The following is a 26492-nucleotide window of genomic DNA, read 5'->3' as shown; positions in this document are numbered from 1 at the left end:
TAATTGGCACTGAAAATGCATAAATGTAACATTTTGGATGCCTTATTTTTCCAGTAATATCTATTCTTTCCTACAATATCGTGGGCGTAACTATTTTCATGATTCTTACCAGAATATTTTAGAATTTTTTTGCTACATTTCCCCTCAGAATATCCAGCTGGCATTTTCCCAGCTCATCATTTTCAGTGATCTCTTTGAATGTCTCCTCTGCAATGTAGGGTGAGAAGGTCTTTTGTTGCAGGAGAGCAGGGTTGGAAAGGACAGGCACAGAACTATAAAACAAAGGCTAAATAATAGTTTTCTATGTTTGTTTATTTCAGTTCAAAACAACTTTTTGAGAAACCACTTAAAGCCTCACTCTTTACAAAACATAATGCCAGTATCTGTGAGACACAAAAAGCAGAGCAAGGAGTGACCCCTTCCTCCACTCTGGAAACAACCACATGGTAGTAGAAGAAATAAGATGACAGATAGACAATAGATAGATGGATGACAGATAGATAGATAGAAAGATAAATAGATAGATGATAGATGATAAACAGTTGAAAAAATGGATAGAGGGATAGATAGCTGACACACGGCAGACCATAATGGAGGATCTAATACAGAATTATGAATAAGCGATAGAAATGGAGAGAAGAAAGGAGTAACTCAGCAAGGAGACATTATAGAAGGCTCTTAAGATTTTTTTTTTGCCTCCCTATATTCAATTTGATAAGATCTATACCGTGGAGACAGCATAAACATAAGAAGACTACTGTGATTAGGAGGCTTAGTTCTAACATGTTTGGAAGGAATCAGGTATTTTAGGACCACTCACAGACCAAATCTCCTTCCAGGCCACAGCCCCATTCCAAGTGCAGAGCTGCCAAAACAGTGCATGAAAACAGTTAACAGAGAATCAGATGCCATTCTCTAATTTGAAAATAAGAAAGCAATTATTAGAAACAATGAGTGAAAAACAGGTGCTTTTTTGGGCTACTTTTGTTTTGCTTTGTTCTCCAATGATAGTCCCACAACTTAAAACATCCAAGAAGAAATTGAGCCTAATTCTTACAGTAGGACCCAGAAACTACAGAATCCAGTATTGAAACTGCAAATGTTGTGCGCTGAAGCAAAGGTTCCTGGGAGGCTTTTGCTTTGAGGTTGGCCTGGTTCACCTCCCCACCTGCCCCCCACCCACGCTTGAGCAGCCAGGCCCAGGGGACAACTCGGTGCATGTGGGGAAGATTTAGGAAAACTTGGTTCAGCATCAGAGAACATGGGAGTGAGCTGACTTCCTTGCTGGTTTCATTCTTCATAAACGAGCTTCAGGCGGATAACGATAGGAAATGGAAGAGGGCTTCCAAATTCTGCCATCTGATAGAGACTGAAATGTCTAGTAGAGAAAAGAACAAAGAAATAAAGAGGATAATTTGGGCAGAAAAGCAGATCAGAGGCTCCAACTCTGGTAAACTAAGAACAGTGATACCTTAGTTACAAAAAAAATGTCATTAATAGCAAAATAACTAAAGTTGCCAAGTTTTTTAATGCCTTTTTAGTTCTAACTAATATTCCTCAATCTTTCAAGGAAAGTATTATGCAACCCATGTTCCATAGGAGAAACACCAAGGTGCAGAGTTTAAGTCATGTACCAAAGGTTGCCCAGATGGCAAATGCAGGGCAAGGATTCAGTCTCAGATCCGGCTCCAAATTTCATTCATGCTCTTTCTCTTGGGAAACTTCCCATCTTATGAAGTTACGTGTGAATGTATGTGTATGAACATGTATGTAGATTTACATGCACATACCTATGCACAGGCATGTGCCTTTTGATTAGTGTGTTAACATATGAATATAAATCAAACTCCAGATATATGATTTACAGAGAGAGAGTGAATTGCTATAGAATAATTGCTAAGAGAGCAGGATATAAAGGCCAGCTACTCATTTTTGCCACTTATTATTTGTGCTATCTCAGGGAAGCCCTTTAACCTCTCTGTGACTCAGTTTTATCATCTGTAAAGTGTAAATAATGTCAGTACTGATCTCACAGGATTTTATGATTAAATGAGCTTTTGTATCTAAAGTGCTTACAACATTCTCTGGCACACTGTAATTGCATACGATTGTTAACTATTGTTATCATTGTTGTTATTATTGATGTGTTTCATTGATAACCGGTTTTCTGTTTCCTTTTTTCTTATCATTCCTTGTTTAGCTATTTTATTTAGTTCCCTGTTTTATCTTCCATAAAGAAACTCCAGCAGGTTTTGTAAACTAAATTTATGTGAAACAGTGATGGATTTAACTACCTCCCAGGATAAAAATCTCAGTTTTATTGCCCAGAATAAGGCCTCTTCACAACTGGGAGACACCTCAATATAGTAACACAATTGACATAGTGCTGCATGATTATGCCATTGTGGGCTTTTATTCATTCGCCAAAGAATGAACAGTGGTCGCAAGAAAGAGGAGGGTCTGTCCATGCATTGTCCACAGTGGTCACCTCAGAACATGTGCTCAGCACATCTTCCCAAGGCCCCTGGCTGGACTCACAATTGACCCACAGCGGTCACAGGCCATTGAGCTGAGTGTGAACAATATAAATTCTTGTATGTATGATTCCAGAGTCCAGTCTGTCAACTTTAATCTCCAGCTCATAAAACCTGCCAAACCTATTTTCTACTCAATTAACTATTTACTGTTTTCAGTTTCCCAATAATCCAATGCATCTCAACATCCTCCTCTCAATATTTTCCATGCATGCATTCAAACAGTGGCATCCCTGGCAACCTGAGAAAGATTTGCTGAAAACTCACAATAAAGTGATTTCAGCTTTACAGCATTAGAATAAGTCTCAGACAGTAGAAAACTATGTTCTGAGCAAAAGTGGGTTTCATGATTTTCAGAATGAAAATCTTTTATACATAAAGCAACCAGATCCAGGTACTTAGAAGAATGCCATAAATTGACTGAGTATAGTACAATGCAAAAAAAGGCAATTAGTCAGATAAATTGTCCAGTCTGCCTTGAAGCTCAACCAACCTTTCCCTTGTGAAAAGATGAGTTTGATGTCCTGTGCATCGATAAGTATAAGGCAGCCTCAATAGGTGTTGGAAGTTCATTCCTAACTATAGCCAACCCACACACACATTGCATACACATAAAGGCATGTGCCTACACACATGTGTGCACTTCCACACACACATGTACACACACATGCACACACACATGTGCACACAGCATTAGAGAGGAGACAGTAGAACCTACACCCTTCCCTGCTGTCCCACAATTATTTCCTAGGACATGCTGCTTATTCATAGTTCATTATTTTTCTAGATTACCTCTTTCTCCTTCTCTCATCTCCTCTCTTGTAGTTGTAGAAAAAAGTCTTAAAGGCAATTTTCACTTCTCTTTTTCAAGGCCAAAGTTATTAACAGGTTGGACCATAGAAAAATTGCCATTTTGCAGCTAAAAATGGTTCAAAATAAACAATTTCAAATGGTTCAATCTATTATGTTGCTTACTTTCAAATACTGAAATATAATTTACATATAGTAAAATACACAACTCCTAAGTGTACGATTTGATGAGGTTTAAGAAATGTGTAATCTATGCAGCCAAGATACAAGTCAGTATAGAAAAACTATTCCATCACCTCAGAAAATGTCCTCTTGCCTTTCACAGTCCTTCTCCTGCCCTCCACAATGACCAGTATGGTTTTTACCAACAGTGTTTAGCTTTGCTTGTTCTAGGACTTCATGTAAATAAAATAACACAGATTCTTTTATGAGTAATAGTCCATGGAATGGACAAACTATAGATTTTATTCTCCCACCATTGGATGTCTAGATTGTTCACAGTTTGGGGTTATTGTACAAAACACAGATAAATAAAAACTTCTATGAACATTCTTGAATAAATATGTAGATATATGCCATAATTTTTCTTGCACAAATACCCAGGTATAGAAGTGATGAGTTAAGTTTATAAGAAACTGCCTATTGACCAAAGCAGTGACATCAGTTTTCTGAAATATCTCTGCATTCTCATTAGCACTATGCTCAAGTTGCCGTTGCTGCACATCCACACCAACATTAAGTATTGTCAGTCTTTATAACCGTAGTCATTCTTGTGGGTGTGAAGTGGTATCTTATTGCATTTCCTTCACAAATAATGATATGAGCACTACTCGTGTGTATGTTGGGTATTTATATTTTTTCTGATATTCCATTTAATTTAGATTCAAAAAATAACTAATTGCTTTTTGCACATGACTAAATCAGCAGCATGCAAACTCCGGAGCTGAAAGTGAAACAAAAATGGCTATATAGTGGAAGAATTGCTATTTCTACACACGAATTGAAATTAATCAAAAGGAGGTCTGCAGAGCAAAATGAACAAAGTGGAAAGTTGACAGTACTGCAGGGATACTGAACTTTCCAGTTATGTATTAGATTCCGTTCCTGAGTCCCAGTTGTTTTCCTGAATGTGTTTTCTGTTCCACAGTACACCTTCTTTAGCTGCTTAAACAAGCTCACATTAGTTTCTGTTATGTTCAATCAAAAGCAACTTAAATAATGCCAAAATTATTTGACTACTAAATTTTTAGCATATACAAGTATTCATCTCTTTTATTTACTGTGTACTGGGAGCTGCAGAAAGGATCTTTCCCTGAATATTTTACCTATCCTAATTTAATAGCAGGTTCCCATCATTGAAAAGAAATTAAACCTTCATGTATGACCACACACTCCTCAGTAATATTCCAATTATATTTGAGGATATATCTAATAATATCTCTTCTGCAGATTTTTAGGGAAAAAATGGAGCAAATAGAAATAGATTGAAAAATAATGAGTAGGTAGGAAATATTTTCAGGTCCTGAATTTTTGCTTATTTTGTTCATTTTTTATATGTAATTGGTGATTTTATTATGTGATAGGATAGTTTTGCAAATTGTAATTTCTTTGCTTATTTTATCTTTCAATCATCTGCTAACAAAGACAGTTTTATTTCTTCCTTTCCAATCTGTAACATTTTATTTCCTTTTCTTGTCTTATTGCATTACCTAGGATTTCCAGTATGATGTTGAATAGCGGTGGTGACAGAGAACACCCTACCTTGCTCCTGATCTTAGGGGGAAAGCATTGAGATGCAAGCTTAAGACATTTTTTAGATGTTCTTTACCAAGTTCAGGAAGTTTCCTTCTATCCCTAGTTTACTTAGAATTTTTTTCATGAATGAATGTTGAATTTTGTCAATTTTTTTCTGCATCTATTAACATGATCATATGATTCTTCTTCTTTGGTCTATTGATGTAATGAATTACAATAACTGATTTTCTAGTGTTGAACCAATCTTGCATACCTGGAGTAAATCCCACTTGGTCATAGCGTATATTTTTTAATATACATTGTTGGATTTGATTTACTAATATTTTGTTGGAGCTTTTTTTTTCCTCCTCTCTACTGGCTCTTTCCCATTTAGCATTTAAACCCTCTCAGGTCTCTATTTTTTTCTTAAAGATTGGCACCTGAGCTAACATCTTTTGAGAATCTTCTTTTTTTCCTTCTTCTTCTTCTCCTCAAATCCCCCCAGTAAACAGCTGTATATTTTAGTTTTGAATACCTCTTATTTGGGAGGACACCTCATCATGGCTTGATGAACCATGCCATGTCCATGCCCAGGATCCAAACCAGAAAAACCCTGGGCCACTGTAGCAGAGTACATGAATTTAACCACTCCTCCACGGGGCCAGCCCTGAGATTTTTACATCAAAGTTCATGAGAAGTATTGGTCTTTAGTCTTCCTTTCTTGTAATGTATTTGTCCAGTTTTTGTATAGGGTAATGCTTTCTTCATAGAGTGAGTTAGGAAGTATTCCTCTGCTTCTATTTTCTTTGTACATGATAGAGAATTAGTACCATTTCTTCCTTAAATGTTTGGTAGACTTCACCAATGAAAATATCTGGGCTTAGTACTTTCTGTTTTGGAAGGTAATTAATTTTTTATTCAATTTATTTAATAAATTTAAGTCTATTCAGATAGTATTAATTTGTATTTTCTCTGTTTCTTTCTTGGTTATCCTGGTTGGGTTTCTAAAAATTGTATTGATCTTTTCAAGAACCAGCATTGGGTTGCATTGACTTTCTCTGTTGTGTTCCTGTTTGCAATTTTATTGATTTCTACTCTGATTTTTATTTTCTCTTCTGTTTACTTAGGATTTAATTTGTGCTTCGTTTTCTAGTTTCCTAAGGTGGAAGCTTAGATTACTGATTTCAGATCTTTTTTCCTTTTCTAACATTCACATTCAAAGCTAAAAATTTCCTTTTTATCACTGTTTTCACAACATCCCACAAATTTTGATAGGTTGTATTTTTGCTTTCATTTAGTTCAAAATATTTTTTATTTCTCTTGAAACTTATTCTTTGATCTATACATTATTTAGAAGTGTTTTTTCTTAGTTTCCCAACATTTGGAGATTTTTCATCTATATTTTATTATTAATTTCCAGTTTAGTACCTCTGAGGTCTGAAAGCACGCTTTATACAATTTCTATTCTCTTAAATTGTTGTGCTTTATGGCCCAGAATGCGATCTAATGGAGAATGTTCCATGCAAGCCTGAGAAGCATGTGTACCCTGCTGCTGTCAGATGAAGTACTCTGTAAATGTCAATTAGATCCAGTTGATTGATGGCACTGTTCAGCTCAACTATGTCCTTGCTGATTTTCTATCTATTGGATATGTCAATTACTGATAGAGGAGTGTTGAAGTCTCCAACTCTGGTGGTGAATGCATCTATTCCTCTATGCAGTCCTATCAGGTTTTGCCTCATGTTTTAATCCTTTTATCATCATGCAATTCTCCTCTTTACCCCTGACAGTTTTCCCTGTTCTGACATCTGCTTTGACCGAAATTAATATACTGACTTCAGTTTTTTTTGGTTGGTGATAGCATGGTATATCTGTCTCCATCCTTTTACTTTTAATCTATGTCGTTGTATTTAAAGTGGACTTATTACAGACAAAATACAGGTGTCTTTTTTAAAATCCGCTCTTTGTCTTTTAATTCATGTATTTAGACCACTGATGTTTAAAGTGATTATTGGTATAGTTAGATTAATATCTACCATATATAGAACTGGTTTTTATTCATTTCCCTTTTTCTTTGTTTTTCAGAGGGAGGGGGGAGTATTTTTTTCTTTTTCTTCTACTCTTTTCCTGCTTTCTCCGATTTTAGTTGAGCATTTTATATATTCCATTTACGATCCTGTCTTAGCCAATAAATTATACTACTCTTTAAAATTTTCTTAGTGGTACCCCTCGAGTTTGCAATTATATATTTATGACTAACCCAAGTCCCCTTTCAAATAACATTATACCACTAAACTGGCAATGAAAGTACATTATAAGAGAGTAGTCCCAATTCCTCCTTCCATTACTTATAATGTTGCTGTAATTCATTTCATTTGTAAACATATTATAGTCACCAAATACATTGATGCTATTATTTTTTAGAGCAATCTCCTGTCTATTAGATCAATTAAGAATAAAGAAAAAGCCATGGCCGGCCCCGTGGCCGAGTGGTTAAGTCTGCACACTCCGCTTCAGCAACCTGGGGTTTCACTGGTTCGGATCCTGGGCATGGACATGGCACTGCTCATCAGGCCACGTTGAAGCAGCGTCCTACGTGCCACAACTAGAAGGACCCACAACTAAAATATACAACAACGTACTAGGGGGATTCAGGGAGAAAAAGCAGGGAAAAAAAAAAGAAGATTGGCAACAGTTGTTAAAAAAAAAGAAAAGAAAAAGAAAAGAAAATAGGTCTGGCCTCGTGGCCGAGTGGTTAAGTTCACATGCTCTGCTTCAAGGGCCCAGGGCTTTGCCAGCTCAGATCCTGGGCACAGACCTGGTACCACTCATCAAGCCATGCTGAGGCAGCATCCCACATAGCAGAGCCAGAAGGATGTACAACTAAAATATACAACTATGTACTGGGGGACTTTGGGGAGCAGAAAGAGAAAAAAAAGATTAGAAACAGATGCTAGCTCAGGTGCCGATCTTAAAAAAAAAAAAAAAGAACAAAGACAATAAAAGATTTTTTTAATCTCCATTTATTCCTTCTCTAATGCTCTTCCTTTATGTACATCTGAGTATCTGACCTATATCATTGTTCTTCTCTCTGAAAAACTTCTTTTAACATTTCTCACAAGGCAGATCTATTGGCAACAATTCTTTTAAGTTTTTGTTTGTCCAAGAAAGTCTTCATTTCTCCTTCACTTTTGAAAGGTAATATTTTTGGATACAGACTTCTAAGTTGTTGGGTTTTTTTCTGCAACACTTTAAGTATTTTACTCCAGTCTCTTCTTGCTGGCATTGTTTCTGACAAGACTTTCAATTTAATCTTTCTCCCTGTTCTTTTATAGGTAAGGTGTTCTTTATTCCCTCTGGCTTCTTTCAAGATTTTCTCTTTGTCTTTGATTCTCTGGAGTTTGAATATGATATGACAAGGTGCTGATTGTTTATGTTTAGCCTGCTTGATATTCTGTTGGATCTGTGTTTTGGTGTCTGTCATTGATGTTGGAGAAGTCCCAACCATTACTACTTCAAATCTTTGCTCTGTTCTTTTCTGTCTTTCTTCTGTTTCTGGTAAGCCTATTATACATATGTTATACCTTTTGTAATTGTCCAACACTTCTTGGATATTCTGTTCTATTTTGTTCTTTTTTCTTTTTGTATTTCAGTTTTGAGGGTTTCTATTGACATATCTTCAAGCTCACTGATTCTTTTCCTGGCTGTTCTTGCATATTGTCCACTTTTTCTATTAGAGTCTTTAATCGTCATTATTTTATATTCCTGGTTTGATAATTCCAAAAATTCTGCCATATCTCAGTTTGATTCTGATGCTTGGTTTGTCTCTTCTCTGTGCTTTTCCCCCACTTTTATCATTTCTTGTAATTTTTTGTTGAAAGTTGTTCATTATGTATTGGGTAAAGGGAACTGAGATGGATAAGCTTTCAGTGTGTGTTTTTGTGTTGATCTGGCCAGGATTTTGCTGTGTTTATTCTTTGCTGTAGCTGTGTTTTCAGAGGTTAAAGTCTCCTCTAGAGTGCTTGTTTTCATCACTCTATTGTCTTTGGGTGTTCCTAGATACTCCTTAAATAAGGTCTGAGGCTTGCAAGTCTTTTAGCTATAATCCTGTGTTATTATATAGGAGCCCACTGATGTGGTGCTAAGGTGTAGGGGGAAGAGAGAAGCATTTTATAGTCCTATATTAGTCTTCATAAATTACTACCACATCAGTCTTTTTAATCAGCCTGCATTGGGTATTTTCTTTCCCCCAAGTTAAAGGCTGCATGGAGCTGAATTTGAGTATTTACCTTCCCCACTGTAGGTTAAGCTTTAATAAAATAGTTTCCAATGAAGTCAGGCCTTGTTAAAGCAGAATAGAAAGGCTAGGTGTATTTCAAATTGATTGCTTTCCCCCTCCCCTCCCCCTCCCAGAAGCTCCAGGGAACTTTCTTCTGAATGCCATTGTGAGAAGATGGCAGGGATTCTGGAGGTAAACTCGTGAAAGTAGGGGCCCCATAAAACTGTGCCCCTCTGGAGTTTTTAACTCTTGACCACACTGATCATCCAGCGATTTGTGAATCACAGTTTTAAGTGTTCCTGCAGATTTGGGCTTTAGCTGGGGGCTCTGCTTCTGGATTTCTCCTCCCCATATGTTGTGATTTTCTGTATCTTCCTGTCTATCTTTCAAGTTTTCAGGGAAGCAATTTTCCCTGTGACCTCAATTCTCTGATGGATCTAAAATAAAAATAAATTGATTTTCAATGTGCTTGGGTTCTTTATTGTTGTGAGGATGGGAGAGACAGCTTCCAAGTACCTTCCACGTAGGACTATAACCAAAAAATTCCCTGTTTTCAATCAAATACCTAGAGCTATGTCTTGTAACACCCAGAAATTTTTTCTGAGCTAGCATTTCTCATGATCTTTTCAGTAAATTGACTGGTCTCAGGTAAGATTGTTGCACCAGCCTTAAAACCAGGGCTGCTGCTTCCCAAGCCAGTACCATTTCTTCTATTCATGCACCCAGGTCTACTGAGAGTATAGAATTAAAGCTTAGAAACCAGCCATTATGTTGAGATGTTGGGTCAAATGAAAGCACCAGTGTAGTAAACGCTTTATTTCCAACCAATCGGCACATATCTTTAGGGTGCTTTTATGTGCCAGGCACAGATTTGTGTGGAATCTGATGGAGTGTCTTATATAGTAAAACTAGAATGATGCCTGCAGCCTATCATGATAAACTAAAGAATTCCTCCTAATTGGTTTATATTCACAAAGTTAGGGTGGGCCATTGGTCAATAAGCCAAAAATGAGATAATGATTGCCCGGTTCTTCAAATCTCAAATCAGTAGTCACTACAGCTGCCAAGTTTCCCAAAGGTGAGGGCAAAGTCTTTTGTGGTCACTCTTCTACTCCCTGTACGAGTATCAGAATGGCAGGGAACACCTTCTCACAGCTCTTGGTGAGTTAAATAAATGAAAGAATGAATTGAGAAATTTTTATATCCAATCAGAATCATGTGAATATTAGCCTGATGGCAGAACCTTAGAATTCCAGAAATTGAGACAGCGTGTCAGCATCTGTGTTTTTGCAGCAAATTTCTTTGGAAGGGGAAAATTAGGAAGGGATGAAATGACACAATAAACTGTTATTATTCACAGCCATTGTATGTCCCAGAGGTCTCTGAGCAGATTTTTAGTAGAGTAAAGAATGTATTGTCAGCTTTATCAATGTGAAGAGTTGAGGAAGAATAAAAGTTATCAGTCCCAAAGCTGACATAAGTCTCTCAGCCAAAGCGAGCTGAAGCAGGTATACACAGCATCTACTATCCACTCTCAGAAACCTTACTCACACTGCAACCAGGGATTCTATGCTGGGGTCCATGGATGAGCTTCAGGAGTCCTGGAACCCCCAGATATTTTGCGTGTACATGTATTTATGTAAGAAGGACCATGACTTTCATTAGCTGCTGAGATGATTATGTGATGTAGAAGAGTATAACAGTATACGAAGCAGGGAAATGCTCCAAGAACTTGTCCTGACCTTCAAAAGTTCCCTTCTTCCCTTGAGTAGATACCACATATCAGAGAGTGTATTCTCTGAGAAAAGAGAGACAAGGAGAGACAGACAGACAGACAGACCTGCACAAACCTCATACTGAGCACCAAGGAGCCTCATCCCTCCATCTTCATAGCCTGACTCTTGAGGAGGTTGGAGAACAGACCCAATAATTAGCAGAGGAAGTTTTTGAGGTTTAAGTCTGTTTGAGATCTATTATTAGCTTCCATTTATATGACAGATGATCAAATCTTCCATTTTTATTTTGAGACAAGCTATCTATTTAATGTATTAAATTGTCATCAACTAATGAGTAATCATTGTCATTAAACAGCTGCATCACAGAAATAATAGACAGAAAAACTCAAAATCTATAAAATTTTAATTTTCATCATGGTTAACTTAGGGACTCGTCTATGGATCCCAACTCTGGTATTTTCAGTAACATTGCATGGAGTCTGATTCCTCCCTGCTTTCTTGTTTTCCCACAATTTCTCACACTCCCTCTTCTTTCATCTTTAGTCTCTGGGGCAAAAAAGGCCAAAATCTCTTGACTCCCTTCACTTATAAAAGGGTAAGACTGTAAAGAGAATCAGATATAACAGACTTGAGCATACGGCTCAAGGCACCAGGAGAGAAGGTGTTTTTGCAAAGTTAGCAAGGTGTGGGAAATCATCAGACCAGGAAAGGTCAGCAGCATCCTTAGCCGTGAGAGCCAAATGTTGGCTCACTAATTGGACCATTTACCTCTCAGAACTGTGACAAGGTTGCTCATACACAGTTCTCAGACCTTTAAACACCTCAGCTGATCAGGTGGCTTACAAACCAAAAGATGCTGTTAATTAGTGCTAACTGATTGCACCTGACTTTACATTTGCCCATCAGTAGGATGCCCTCCCTCCTGAGAGGTGAGGAGTGTGTTGTATATTTGGTAGGTAGCAAAAAAGAATTAGAGAGAATTAGAGAGAAAAGTATATGAATTAGAGAGAAAAGTATATGATTTTAGCAGGGAAAACCAGTGCCCATGGACTTTGTGTCTGTTTCTCTGACTCCCTGAATTTCAGTCTTTTGTTGGGACAGTTTCTCCATGCACACTTATGAGAAGTTGTCAGGTGAAGCCAGGGTCTCTTACCAGAAGGGGAGGGGGAACCATAGAGCTTGTCAGGAAGCCTCAGCCACCACGGTCTTTGAATATTAGTCAGTGCAGTTTCCTAGGAAATTCAGATGCGTATGCTACACATATCATGTATTATTAGGCATTTTATGTCCTTTAACCCTGAACATAATATTTGTAAATTAACAGTTGGGTACATGTTATAAAACTCCAGCTCATCACAATCCTGGTTTACCCCTCATATGTGATTGAAGGCATAAGTAGCATATTCTATTTTCCTTGTTCTAATTGTCACATTCATTAACAGCAGTTTGCCCCTGGCAAGATATTTCACGTGAGTAGAATGAATTTTGTGTGTTTGGCAAATGTATCCCTCTGGCATGACTAGAAGTACTTGTAGAGAACATCATAAGTGCATAGCATTTGAATAGATGTTCTAGATAAAAATGATGTACAGGTAAGTCCTCATACCTACAACTTTTAAGAAAGCTAAAATCTCATTAAGGATATAGACTTGTCAAGAAAGAAAACCCATCCAGTATCCTATTATGCTACTGGTGATCTCAGACATAGGAGATGGCTACACATTCATGGGGTCTGATGTCTTCCTCCTAGTGATTTGGGGTTGAGCTGCTGTGCAGAAGCATTTTAAGGTAGCTTTGGGAGAATTTTATTTGTAGGGGCAAATTATACAAAAAATTGCAGATAACACTTTATTAAAAATATTCTGAGAATCATAAATGGACACATCTTTCTGGAAGGCAATTGACAGCAAATATCAAAATTCCATATATATGTACATATCTATTTCTTCCAGTGGGTATAACTTTCTCACTAAAATATATAATATATATTTTATATTATAATTTTTTTCATGTCATATGTGATTTATGTAATATATCTTAACATAGGCAATATACACTATACACACACATATACACTTGTGTTTGTATGTAACTTTTGATCTAGACAAGCCACTTTCAGGAATCTTTCCTATAGTAGTAATTTGACAAACATGCATAGATAGATGTAGAAAAAAACTCTACTGAAACGATATTATAATCATGAAAAACTGGAAATCACTCTCCACCAATGGAAACAAATAAGTCATGGCTCATCCGTCCAAAAGAAAAATCTTCATCCACAAGGGTGATGATGCAGACTTATTTATCCATATGACGAGATATCCAGAAAATTTATTTGAGAGAGAAAAAAAGATTAAAATTTATCATGTATCATAATATAGTGCTATTTATGTTGAGAGAGAAAATATCTGAAAAAAACTTTATAAGATGTCAATCTCTGGATGGAGATTTTTTAACTTTCTCCTAATATTTAATGTTTTTGAATTTTATTTATAATCATAAGTAAGACAGTGAATATATTTCCATTTTAGAGAAGAAAATCCCACATAAATATATAGAGCTTAAAATAGCAAAATAATGGAAAATAACGGGGCAACAGAAGTTTTGAAATGCTACCTACACTTGGGTGCTGTCAGCCTCACAGCCTGCAGTGTGCAAAGGCCCCTTCAGTCCTGGGCAAACAGGGGTTATCACAGTCTGTTGTTTTGTACCCTGAACTGAAAAGTCAACACACTCCCAGAGCTGTTTAGTCATCACACATTTCTTTCAAGCTTTGCAGCTTAGCAACCATTCTGCTCAGTGATTTCTTCCTTCACATTTCAACTGTGTGAAATGACTCCCATTCAGATACCTAGGTTGTGCTCCACTGTTTCCATATAGAAAGTCACACCCACTGAAAAAGACAGATGGACTATGAAAAAGAGCCTTCCAGGTAAGATAGCAAAGTAGGCAAAGGCCTAATTCCTGTTCTCTCAGAAAACCGTTGAGATAATAGAATATAAAGAGAGGGAAAACCCTCGTGGACACTGGAAACCAGAGAAGTGAGACAGGCCCCACCAGGAAATGTAAGACATTTCTGCTGCATGTAAGACCTTCAGCTGCAGGATAGAAGTGAAGAAAAGAGAAAGCAGCTTCCCAGGAAGGAAACAGAGACTTGGCAGAAGCCCACCAATATCCCTGCTCAGGAGATGCCAGAACTGAAAGTGAGGAGTGCTGGGAGCACATCTGGACCCAGGAACAATTCTGAGAGTGCTCAGCCTAGGCTACAGGGAGGTCCACAGGTCATTCTGATGACTGTACATGGAACTGACTATGTCCCTACCTACCTGTATAGTACCCTACCAAAGACACAAAGAAAATTCACAGAAATGAAGATTCTTAACAGAAAACGAAGTTTATAGTAAATTTAAACTTTTCCCTATCAATGAACAATCTGGACAGAAGCTGTCTGAGTCCTTGTTTGAAGAGCATAGGCATTCTTCTCCAGAAGAATACATTTGAATGAACCAGCTGTGAAATAAGGAGCAAGTAAAGAAGTTGATGCAGAGCTCTCTATAGATTTTCTCTGAGAGAAAAAATAGGAAATGTGACAAACTCTGCATCACCTTCTACATCGTTCAAAGGCTGTGGTGTATATGAAACTCTCACAGACAGTCATGAAGGCAGAGCCATCTGAGGTCAAGAAAGATCCAGTGGAAATGAAAAATTCTAGTTGCCAAATTTAAAGTTGCGGTGTGGGCAAGAATACTTGATTGGACACTCGGAGGCTGAATTAGGAAAGGAGAAGACAAGTATAAGAAATCACCCTAAAGCTCAGGATCAGGGTACAAAAAGCTTAACAGGTAAAAGTAGGCATATAAACATATAAAATAAACAGGAAAAACAGAGCCAGAAAATCCATCCTCAATATAACAGGAAGCCAAGAAGTAGAGAAAAAGGAAAAAAACAACAATCAAAACAATAAGTGTGCCACTCCCCTGATCCAAAGCCTTCCAGTGGTTTCCTTTCTCACTTAGATGAAAAGCAAAAGTCCTGGCCCAGCCCACTGGCTGTCCACTGAGAGGCCCCCCTTCCTCCCTGACCTGTCTCCCTCCCTTGCTCACTGAGCCCAGCTGCAGTGGCACTTCACTCCTGGAGCTCATCAAGCACCCCCTTCTGGGGACTCTGTATTGCTCATGCCCAGACCCTCACCTGACCCACTGCCTCTCCTCCTCCTGGCCTCCCTCAAACTCTCAGGTCCTGCATCTGCACATCTGCCTGCCTTCCAAGAACCCTCTATTCCACTGGCTCTGCTCCACTTGTCTTCACAGCACTGCTCATAGAGAACACACAATGTACTAATGTGTTTGCTTATTTTATGTCTCTTCTCAATTACCCCATCAGGGTAGACATGTTATCTGTTTCATTGCCTAGTGTAATGGTTCTCAATCGGGCACAACTTTGCCCCCAGAGGAATATCAGGCAATATCTGGAAACTTCTTTGGTTGACACAACTTGAGGGGATCTCACCTACTTGGTGGGGGCCAGAAATGCTACAAAACATCCTACAATGCACAGGACAGGCCCCCCAATGAAAAATTATGCAGTCAAAAACATATATAGTGCCGAGGTTGAGAAACCCTGTCCTATGACATTTCCAGCACCTAGACATAATAGACACAAAGTATCGTTGAATTAATGGATGGATGGATGATGGATGGATAGATGGATTAACGGATGGATGGATGGGTGGATGGATGCATGAATGGATGGGTGAATTGAAGATAACTTCCCTGAGCTGAATATGGCCTATGGAGATTGGAAAAGATAACAAACTGTTAATTTAAAATAATGGGGGGGGAAATATATTTCTATATTTCCATAGATATTCTGGCACTTTTAAATTCCAAGTTTTAAACAATTATAGGCATTGAGATACGGAAAAAAGTTATCAGTAGATAAGCAGACAAATAAAATGAGTCTCAGATTCCTCCACAACACAACTGTCAAAAGACAGCTCATAGATGTCTACAGGTTTGGTGGGAAATGACTGGGAGTAACGTATTTTACTCCCAGTTAAGTGCTGCTATGTGTGGCCGTGTAGGTAGGGACAAACGTTTTAACTTTCCGAAAGAGTAATATCTCAAAGATGTGATCTGGTTAAATGAGAAATAAGTCAAATCAAATCATTCCAGATTGGGAGGCATTGGCACAGAAGAGTGTCCCAGAGCAACAATATCTGTTAAGTATAGAGTTGTATGACTAAGTATTGTTAACATGTAAATGCAACTTAATGCAAATGTAAAAAGTAACAACTGAATAGGAAAAATAGACAAAATCTGGAATAAAATCTGTATGTGAGACTACAGCAACAAAACTGGGATTGAAATCATATAAATATAAAGAGCATTGCAAAACTCGGAAGAAAATGTGATCAATATTTAACAAATCTCAGGTAGGAAAACAGCTTTCTAAGTATCAATACAAACAAAATAATTAAAAAGTGAAAATGTTACAAACCCAATTATACAAAATTTTAGGACCTACATGTAAGAAATTTTATAAAAACAAAAGGCAAATTACAAACTAGAAAATACGTTAGCCACATATGGGTGTGTGTGTACACTTGTAAGGATATGCTAGTATCCCTCAAACATTAGAAACAAACCTCTTCAGAATAAATAAGAAAAATATGAGCATCTGAGAAGAAAGCTGAACAGAGGAAATAAAAGCACACATAAATTCAAATGGCCAATAAATATTCTTAAAATGTTCAACATCTACGAGTAGTAATTACACTATTTCCTCATACTATTTGTCCTACATAAGTGGAAACTTTTATAACAATTGCAATAATAATTATTCTCAGTATTATAGAGTACGAGTAAATGGGCACTCCATACTCTTTCTATCAAGTATAACTTAGGACAAATTGCCTGGAAAGCAATTAGGCAGCACCAGGAGAAAGTCTCAAAAAACAGCATACACTTTGATGAAGGAGTTTTATTCTAGCAATTTGTCCTAAGGAATCAATCACAGATGTTTAAAAAGATGCATGTGCAATGCTGTTCTTTGCAGCATAATTTAAAATAGTGAAAAATTGGAAACGATCTAAATCGTTGCCAATAAGAAATTGGTTTTTAAAATATGGAACATATAAACTATGATGAAATTCAAGAGAATGATTAGCAGTCATGTACAAGAATACCAAATGAAATAGGGAAATGATCAGTGAGAGAAATAGGCTTAAAATAATGTAGAGTTGGACCTAAATTTGGTTAAAATATGTGCAAATATAATGCTAATTTTTATATGTATAAAATATGTACAAGGAAAAGGGCTGAAATTAAAGATAACATGTTATTGAAGATTCTCTAAGTCAACTTAAAAGCAAAAGAAGAGGAAAGTGGAAGGACCTCCTTGTCAAATGTTACGATATATTACGACATCTTGATCAAATACATATATTTATACAGGCCTTCAAGGACAGTCTGTAGGGCAGTGGAGTCAGGTAGAGATGAAGAGCTAGAGTGGTTTGTATATGAAAATTTAACATTTGATAAAATGCCATCAGAATTAAACAGAAAAAGTATGAGTGGTTTAAGATAATGTTGAGAAAATTGGTTCATTGAATGGAGAAAAATAAAAACGTTTCCTACCTAATGTCATCCATAAAAGTGAACTCTGGCTATATTAAATACTTAAATGCAAAAGGAAATTTTCAAAGTTAATAGGAAATATTGTAGGAGAACACTTTTCTGACACAGAAAGGAGGAAGGCTTATCAAGGAAAACATCAAAGGTACACACCATAACAAAGAGAATGGGGAATTTAACTATAAAGTTTAATGAGTTCTCTTCATTTTTAACAGCTTTATTGAGTACAATTGATACACAAAGAACTGCACTTATTTAATGTGTATGGTTTGATGAGTTTGGACATGTGCAAATGCCCATGATACCATTGCCACCATGAGTAACAGACATCCGACACTCCCTGAGTTCTTGTGTCCCCTTGTTTTTGTTTTTTTTCCTGCTTTTGTTTTGTGGTAAGAACACAACACAAAATTTACCTTCTTTACTAATTTTAACCTTATTGTTAACTATAGCCTATGTTGTACAGTAGATCTCTACACCTTACTCATCCAGCACAATTGAAACTTGGTACCCAATTGAATACTTTTTATTCAATAAAGTTTATAAAAACATGTCAAACTGGGAGAAGATATTGTTAATACCCAAATGAAAGAGATTAATCTCTGGAATAGGAAATAAAATCTTGCAAATAATAAAAACACAATTATTCTAATTTTAAAAAGGGTAAATATTATAAAGATAATTCACAGACAAGTAAACCTAACAGTCTATAAAAATATGAAAAGATGTTCAGATTGAAGAGTAATCAGAGAAATACGCATTACAGCGAAAACATATCACTATACACAAATTAGATCCGGAAACTTAAAAATCTGGAAAATGCCAGTCTCAGCAGGAATGGAGGTATAGAAAAGTAAGCTGACGTGAACTGCTGGGAGAAGGCAGACCGGTGAAGACATTCCAGAAAACAGTTTGGCAGCACTGAGTCAAGTTAAAAATATTTGAACCATAATCTACAAAATGCTTAGTACTGAGCATAATTCCTAAAGATAGTCTCACATAAAGGGATAAGAAAATATGTAATAAAGCTAGGGAGGGGCTTTACCAAGTTGCCAAGTACAGGCATGCAATTATACAAAATGTTTACAGGTAAAATTAATGAGAAATATTCAGGCAAAGACCATCAAAAGAATACTACTGGAGCAACATTCATAACAGATAGAGAATTTAAGAAAAAATGCATTTCTACACATAAAGTGTCAAAAGATAATGATAAAATCTTCATAGAATTGTTAGATAAACCATTGTAAACCTGTACGCATGGAGTAATATATCATCAAAATATCCAACAAAAAATCACAGAACTACAAGGAGAAATGGACAAATTACCATAAAGGGAGGATTTAACAGAGCTGCTTTTGTATTTTACAAATCAAGCAAGCATACAAATGAAAAAAGCTAGAGAGCTGTAGAAGATTTGGACAACACTAACAAGTTTGATCTAACGGACACGGTGAGAACACTGCACCCAGCAGTTAAAGAACATGCATCACTTCCAGGCACGCATGCAGTATTTACCGAAAGTATGACCAACCACCAGGACATCAATGAGGCCTCAATAAAGTAACTCCAAAAATCTGGTAGGAAAAAAGGGTGAAAATAACAGACAAAATTAATAATATAGAATGGATTAGATTATGTATATTATATTTATAATACTTATAAATATAACATAAATAAAACATATAGTTAGATATTATATTTTAAAATTTAGGTTTTTATAATAAATTTTTATTGAATATTATAGAATATCTAATATTACAGAATAGACTACTGAGGACTGATAAAGAAAAAAATTTTTCTTTGAAATGAAAGGCATAAAATTCTATCACGAATGATTAAGCAAAAGGTCTCAACAAAAATGAGCAATTTTAGAAAAAAAATCTGTAAATGCTGTGGTGGAAAAGATAAGAGGGTATTATTGTGGGGAAAGAGTGTACACAGCAGATCTGCTTTTCTCAACTCTTGCTTCTCTCTGGGGACACCTGGAGCCTTGGCACTGTGCCTTGCTCAAAGTCCTAGAACTTAATCTCTGGATTGTTCAAGCAGTCAGGGATTAGGACTTTATTCTGTATGCCCAAGGCAGTGGATCAGGATGTCTCAGGCTGGCAGTATCATTTAAAATAATTGCGAAGCTTCACCAAGTGCACCTACTTTGTCATAACACTATGACCCGTCAAAGAGCTACTTTAAGGCTTTAAAAGAACCTTGAACTCCTAGATCCGAGTGGGCTTCCCTGGGTGAAGACATCTCACACCTGTCTCCGTGGCTTGCAGCTGGAAAGCAAAGCATGACCGTGCAATCCTTGCAGGGAGGGGCTATCTACTTAGAAGCCTGCACCTGACCATCTAGCCTTTGCTCATGGGTATGTTTTTCTTGCTATTCCTGAACTGTATCCTTTGCTGTGATAAATCCTATTGTGATTATAACATTATGCTGAGGCATGTGAGTCCTTCCACTGGATCACTGAACTAGTGGATGGTTCTGGGGCCCCCCAAAACCATTATAAACAACTTTATGACAACAAATAGAAAAACCTAGAAGAAATAAATTCTACACAATATAGCTTTGAAAAACTGACTCAAAAAGAAACAGAAAACCAGAGTAGTCATGTAACAATTAAAGAATTTGAATCTGTAAATATTCTGACAAATAAAACACAAACCCAGATGATTTTACACGTTTACAAAGCTTCAGGTAAAAGACAAATTCAGAGACTAGAAAAGGAGGAACATCTCAAATTGTTTTATGTCATGTGAAACAAAGCATATGGATATGGTGCCAGCCAGACTTAGGTTAATTCCAGATCTACCAAGTGATAGGTTTGTAACTCTGGAGTAATTTACCTAACCTGTAATAGTTTTCCCATGATCCTTTCAACAAAGATTTATCTGGCACCTACTAGTTGTCAGGCATGTTTCTAGGTAGTGGGGATACATGACGGAGCAAAACAGACAAAAGCCCTCTTCTTCACGGAGCTGGTGAAGGAGCATCCTGCTGATGTCTTGGGAGCAAGCATTCAGGCAAAGGCCACCTGTGTACGAGCCCTGGGAGGAGACAGGGCAGAAACAGACATGGATACATATAGGAATGGCAAAACAGTGTTCGGAGATGAGGTCAGACAGGTTATAGGCTGCACTTGGCCTTGTTTGGTATGAGTGACAAAAAGGAGACCATGATGACTCCAAGCTTCTTGACATGAGCAAATGGAGTGGATTTTAAGTGACGGAAAGGACTGTGAGAGGAGTTGTTTAGGCAAATGGTCTGAAATTCCATCATGAACATTTTGAGATGCCTAATCCACATTCAAGTGGAGATCTGAGTTGACTGTTAGATGCAGAATTCTAACATAATTTGAAATGTCATGTGTATATAGTACAGTCACGTGTCGCTTAACAACGGGGTCATATTCTGAGAATCATGTTGTCAGGCGATTTCATTGTTGTGTAAACATCATAGATGTACACCTAGAACCTAGATGGTATAGCCTACTACACACCTAGGCTTTATGGTACTAATATTATGGGACCACTGTTGTATATATAGTCCATCACTGACTGAAACATCATTACACAGCACATGATGGTACTTATAGATGGTACTTAAAGCCATGAGGCTCTATGAGGTCACCAAGGAGGTAAATATAATTGGTGAGAGAACAAATCTAAGGACTTAGCCCTAGGGTACTCCAGCATTTAGAAGTCAGGAGATGAACAGGAACCACTTGACTTGATCCTGATTCAATAGGCCACAAAGTAGGAAGAAAACCAAGTGAACGCACTGTTGAGGTAAAGTGATAATAAAATGAAAGATGGTGATATTATCTAATTTAAAGTATTGTGAATTCCATAAAACATGTAAATTACGTCACGAGTTTCCATCCCTTTTTTATTTCACTTACATCCCCACACAGAGATTGAGTTTGCATTCTTTCTATATGCTTTTGTTTGTCTCTATATGACAAAGCATCCTGTTTTAGCAACTAGATGAAAAGTAAGTACTGTTTAAAACTGCTTTATAAATTATTATGATTCATTGACAGTATTTATCTAGAAAAATATAACTATTCATACCTTTGAATAAGTAGTTCCACCTTTTAAAATAACTCATGTTATAGATAATAATTATATGTACAATATCCTCATTTCAGTATTATATATTACCATGTAAAATTGGAAAGAAAACACAAAGGAAAAAAGGAATGTTTAAGGAAATTAAGGATGTTCACTCATTAGAATTAAAAATGATGATTGCAAAGGCTGTACCATATGGGAAAAATTGGCTCACTAGAAAGTGTAAAAAGCCTGTAAATACAGAAAGAATTGCCATGACAATTACCATTACAGAAAAAAAAAGAGAGAGGCAAGAGGCATAGATAGAAGTTGAGTGATATTTCTGTTACCGTAACGTAAACATAAATATCTGGTTTTGCTTATCCCTCCTGTAGTAATTTATCAAACTGTATCTCTGCAACTGAAACACAACCACGATTTTCACAATTGCAATACATTAATAGTTCAAAAAATACAATTCTATGCTTAAGAGATGTTTTGAGTGATGATGTGGCGTAACAATTGAACCTGAGTCATACCTCCCAGGAAAAGCTATATAATTGTCACTGAATACAACATGAAACTTTGTTCATAAACCAGTATAAAAGTCTGACCGTGGTGTTTCAATTCTACAAAGTCAGGAATATGCACACAGCACTGAAGTCCCAAAGAGCATTATGGCTTATGCACATGCAACACCTCCTACACAGTCACCTTCAGGTGGAGCAATGAGGTGCAGGAGGCGCCCTGTCGCGGAGCTGACAATCTCCTCCGTTGCTGCATCCAAGCCCACTGGAAAGCTTGAGCAAGACCTGTAGATTTACGTTTCCAATAAGAAATCAAATGGACTTAAGATGCTAACGTATTTTTAGCTAAATAAAAGATAGAATTCCTGATTTACTTACATAAGTAATTCAAAATATTAATAGTTCCAAGAATGAGAGAAGAGGATGAAAAAGAAAAATAAAGGGAGAAAGAGAATCAGTTTCATACTGGTGTTGTCAAAAGCAATAAAAACCTCTAAAACAGGTCTGAACTGACAGCACTTCTCCTTCTATAACTGCAAATGGCAATACTAAAAATTCTGAGATAAATTCAAGCAAAAATACAACAAGCCCACGTATGACTTGAAATCTGCCAGTGGGGAGAAAACTCAATAATTCTTATTAAACCCACAGCTTAAAGTAAGCTCTGGCTTAGTGGATGGAGAGTTATTTTATGAAATAGGAGTTTGAATAAGAACAGGAGACAGTACATAATGAGGGCATGTTCTAGAAGTGGGTTTGCCAGAATCAATTTTTCCAGATTGGAAGGTGATCCTCGTGGTGAATCCCTATAGAATGTTTTATGACTCCGCTTTCTACTTCCAAAACTCCTTTTCTTCCTACTTATCTAGGAACGGAAAACTAAAGTAACAAGTGAAAAAAACCACAGTAAAACTGACTCCAAGAAGACTTACATTAGAAATTTTAAATAAAGGAAATTTGAAGATTTTTCTCAAATTAGTACAGACAGCCATGAGTCAAGTATGAAAGACAACGTTTGAGGCTTAGTTGGAAAGTATTTTAATATTAGGGTTTGCTCCCCTGATCAAACATCTGTATCTTGTTAGAGTAACTGGAGAAAAATGATTGTGGCTAATGTAATTAGAAAAGGAATCTTTGGAAGCTTATTGAGTACAAACAGAATCAAGAAGAATGGTAGAAAACCAGGATCACAAAAGGACAGGAATCAGGGTGGCTCCAGGAGTCTTGAGAGTAGGACTTTAATAATAATTAGAATAGCATTAATAACAATAGTAATAATAATTTCTATCTATTGAGAGAATACTATGCAGCAGGTTTTATGCTAAGCACTCTGCATGCATTAAGTGACTTAATTCTCATAATTACCCTATGAGATAGTTACTATTATCCCATTTTAAGATGACAAAACTGAGACATAATCATAAGTTCCCTACCAAAAATTCAACAGCTTGTAATTGGCAGGAAGTCACACTCCAGAGCCATTGTTGTTACCCACAGGTCCTCAGTTTCTTTTGATGACAGGAGCTAAGACATTAATTGACTCCAACATTCTTTTTATTCTACCGCTGCATTCAAGGCTCCAAGTACGAGGGGAACATTGGATTCTGGAGTCCAGGGAGCATGCCCTTAAACAGGGCCTAGGGTCTACTCTACTTTCAAGCCTACCTTATGAGGTTACATCAAACCTGATACACATGCGATTATTTGGCCTAATTAGCTCCCTTGGTTAAAATAATGTATTAATGAGTTCAAGATAATAGATTCATCCTTCACTGAAAAAATTGGATTTGACGCACACACACATACACAGATCAGACAAATGGTGCACACCAATCCCTAACCCCATATGGCTATGCCTAGAATGTGACCAGTGAGAGAGAAAGCAATGAGTTAAGGAAAAGCAACCAGGATTCACCAGGTGCCCTGTCCACCAAGCAAAAGGCATTGTGCTTCACAAAGACATTTTCATGCTGTACTCAAAATACCTGGGAATGTAAATGATTAACTACATTTTATAGCTGAGGACATCCTATGTAGAGACTAAGAAGTTGCCCAGGATGACACAACCAGCTAGTGGCCTCAGCATGATTTCCACCTGGTGTTTTCTGCTTCCAAAGCTCACATTTCCATTGCCCAGGTACGGCAGCGTGTGCATCTGTCAGCAGTCATAGAAAATTAATGCCACACACTGTTGGTGGGGTGCTGGGGCACCTTCTACAAGAGGGCTGAAGCTCCAATCCTAACTTACCATTTTAATTTCTTCTACACAGAGTGAAGCTGGTGAAGTCATCAGAGTCTCAATGCTTAACCCAGACGGTCCTAGAAAAAGTCAGCGGAATTGTGAAGTGCGAGCAAATTGGAGCCTACTAGTTTTAGTGAACAAGTACAGTTTAATTACCATGGAAATAACTAGTATAACTCTAGGCTCCAGCTTCCTGTCTTTTCCCTTGGTGCTCAACACTTGCTCTATCACTGAGCACTTTAATTACTTCTGAGACTTCTGGGCTATATTTAAATTTCTCTCTCAATTCTATTTGTGGCACTGCTTTTAGATTACAGGGTGTTGGCGCAAACACAAGTTTAAAACCAAATTCAAGCCCAAAAAATGCATATGTAAAGGCTTCTGCATCAAAGATCCCACGGAGGTAAAGAAGGATGTGCAATTAAGGACCTAATTCACAGGGCAACTCCAGCTGAGAGGGAAGAGGAGGGTAAGGCAGTGGAGGGTTTCAGAGGAAGTGTCTGAGTGGACTCCACAGGCCCAACAATGAAAGCAAAATAAGCCGATGCCGCCATCTGCTCTCCGGAGAACCATACCAACCTCAAGCCGCGAGAGGAAAAAATGGCAATAAAATGTTGAAGCCGTAGAAGTAAACATTTAAATTGAGCTTACAAACCAAACTGCATTAGGTCTAAAGCACATCTTTCTTTCTCCTCAATTTCACTCTCCCTCTGGCCTTCCAGTTGGGCTTTTTAAATTTAACCATAATTAGATATTTTCACTACATTTTCCTGTAATCTAATTTTTCCAGTTCTTCAGAGCTCCTAAAAAGAAATGTTTTACTCTGCAGTTTAAAGAGAAAACTGCATACAACATCTTCCACACGCTGAAACAGGCTCTGCCAGGCAGGGTACAAACTGTCCCGCTAGGACGGGAGGCAGGAGCATTGGGGAAGAGAGATCTTCCACGTGACTCACCACTGGAATTTCGGGTGTGGAGTCCCCTGTGGAGGTGGGAAGGGGAATCTGTGGGAGGAATGGTGCACCCTGTGTTGCCTGCACCCCTCTGCACCACTTCAGTGGGTCTTACCTACTGCTAACGTGCCCATTCTCAAGGTAAACCAGATCCAGCCAACTCAGGCCTCTCCACAACACACTTCTGACCCTTCAACATGACAAATACTGTAGTTCACTCTGATTCAGCAAGACACAGAAACAAACTGCCCTCCCCAAACTGCAGAGCCATGCTCTCCCCTCAGCTGAAGTCAATGCGATTACTTGTTAGCATTTTTCCAGTCATCGGTTCAAACATCTAGCCCCTCTCCTCTCTCCAGTCTTTTCTTTCTCTGCAATCCCTTTTACACATTTGGTTATTCCAGAACATTCTCTCAGCTTATTCCCTAGTTAGTTGAGAGTTCTGACCACTGTTTTCATCTTAACAGTTCACCTAGGTCATCAGCCCTTTTCAGATAAGAAGAATATCTAGGACAGCACTATTTAACAAACATATGAGAGCCACATATGTAATTTTTAACTTTCTGGTAGCCGCATTAAAAATATAAAAGGAAAGAGGAGAAATTAGTGTTAGTAATAGGTTTAATTTAACCCAATATATTCAAAACAGCATCATTTCAATTTGTGATACTGGCCACATTGTATGTGCTTAACAGCAGTATGCGGCTAGTGGTACCATATTAGACAGAAAAGACCTGGAACACACTGAACTCTCACACTGTGGGACGGACGTCACTTACATTATAATACAGGTGTCATCATCTCCACTTGACAATGAGAAAGCTGAAAGTCAGAGAATTCTTGCAACCACCCCCAGCAATGCACAGCTTGTAAACTGAAGAGCTGAAATTTGAGCTCTGATCCCAAAGGGCATGCTCTTTCCATTCCTCATACATCTCTCTAATTCCAAAGAAGACAGACTCACCAGCCTGGTCCTGTAGCCAGCTACTT

The 26492-nt window shown here is 37.4% G+C and overlaps 1 long non-coding RNA gene across 1 annotated transcript in view; it reads right to left on the bottom strand.

The window, feature by feature from the left end:
* LOC138923723 (uncharacterized) overlaps nt 1-26492 on the bottom strand; it is a 124343-nt gene that overhangs the window by 72805 nt on the left and 25046 nt on the right. The window contains exon 2 of the long non-coding RNA XR_011437766.1: nt 19247-19305. This is a non-coding gene — a long non-coding RNA (uncharacterized lncRNA). The remainder of the gene's footprint in view (nt 1-19246; nt 19306-26492) is intronic.

Source organism: Equus caballus, chromosome 4 (assembly GCF_041296265.1).
Source record: "Equus caballus isolate H_3958 breed thoroughbred chromosome 4, TB-T2T, whole genome shotgun sequence".
NCBI classification, from domain to species: domain Eukaryota; kingdom Metazoa; phylum Chordata; class Mammalia; order Perissodactyla; family Equidae; genus Equus; species Equus caballus.
Note: the sequence above shows the minus strand (reverse complement) of the source record. Positions and strands in the feature narration are given on the sequence as shown.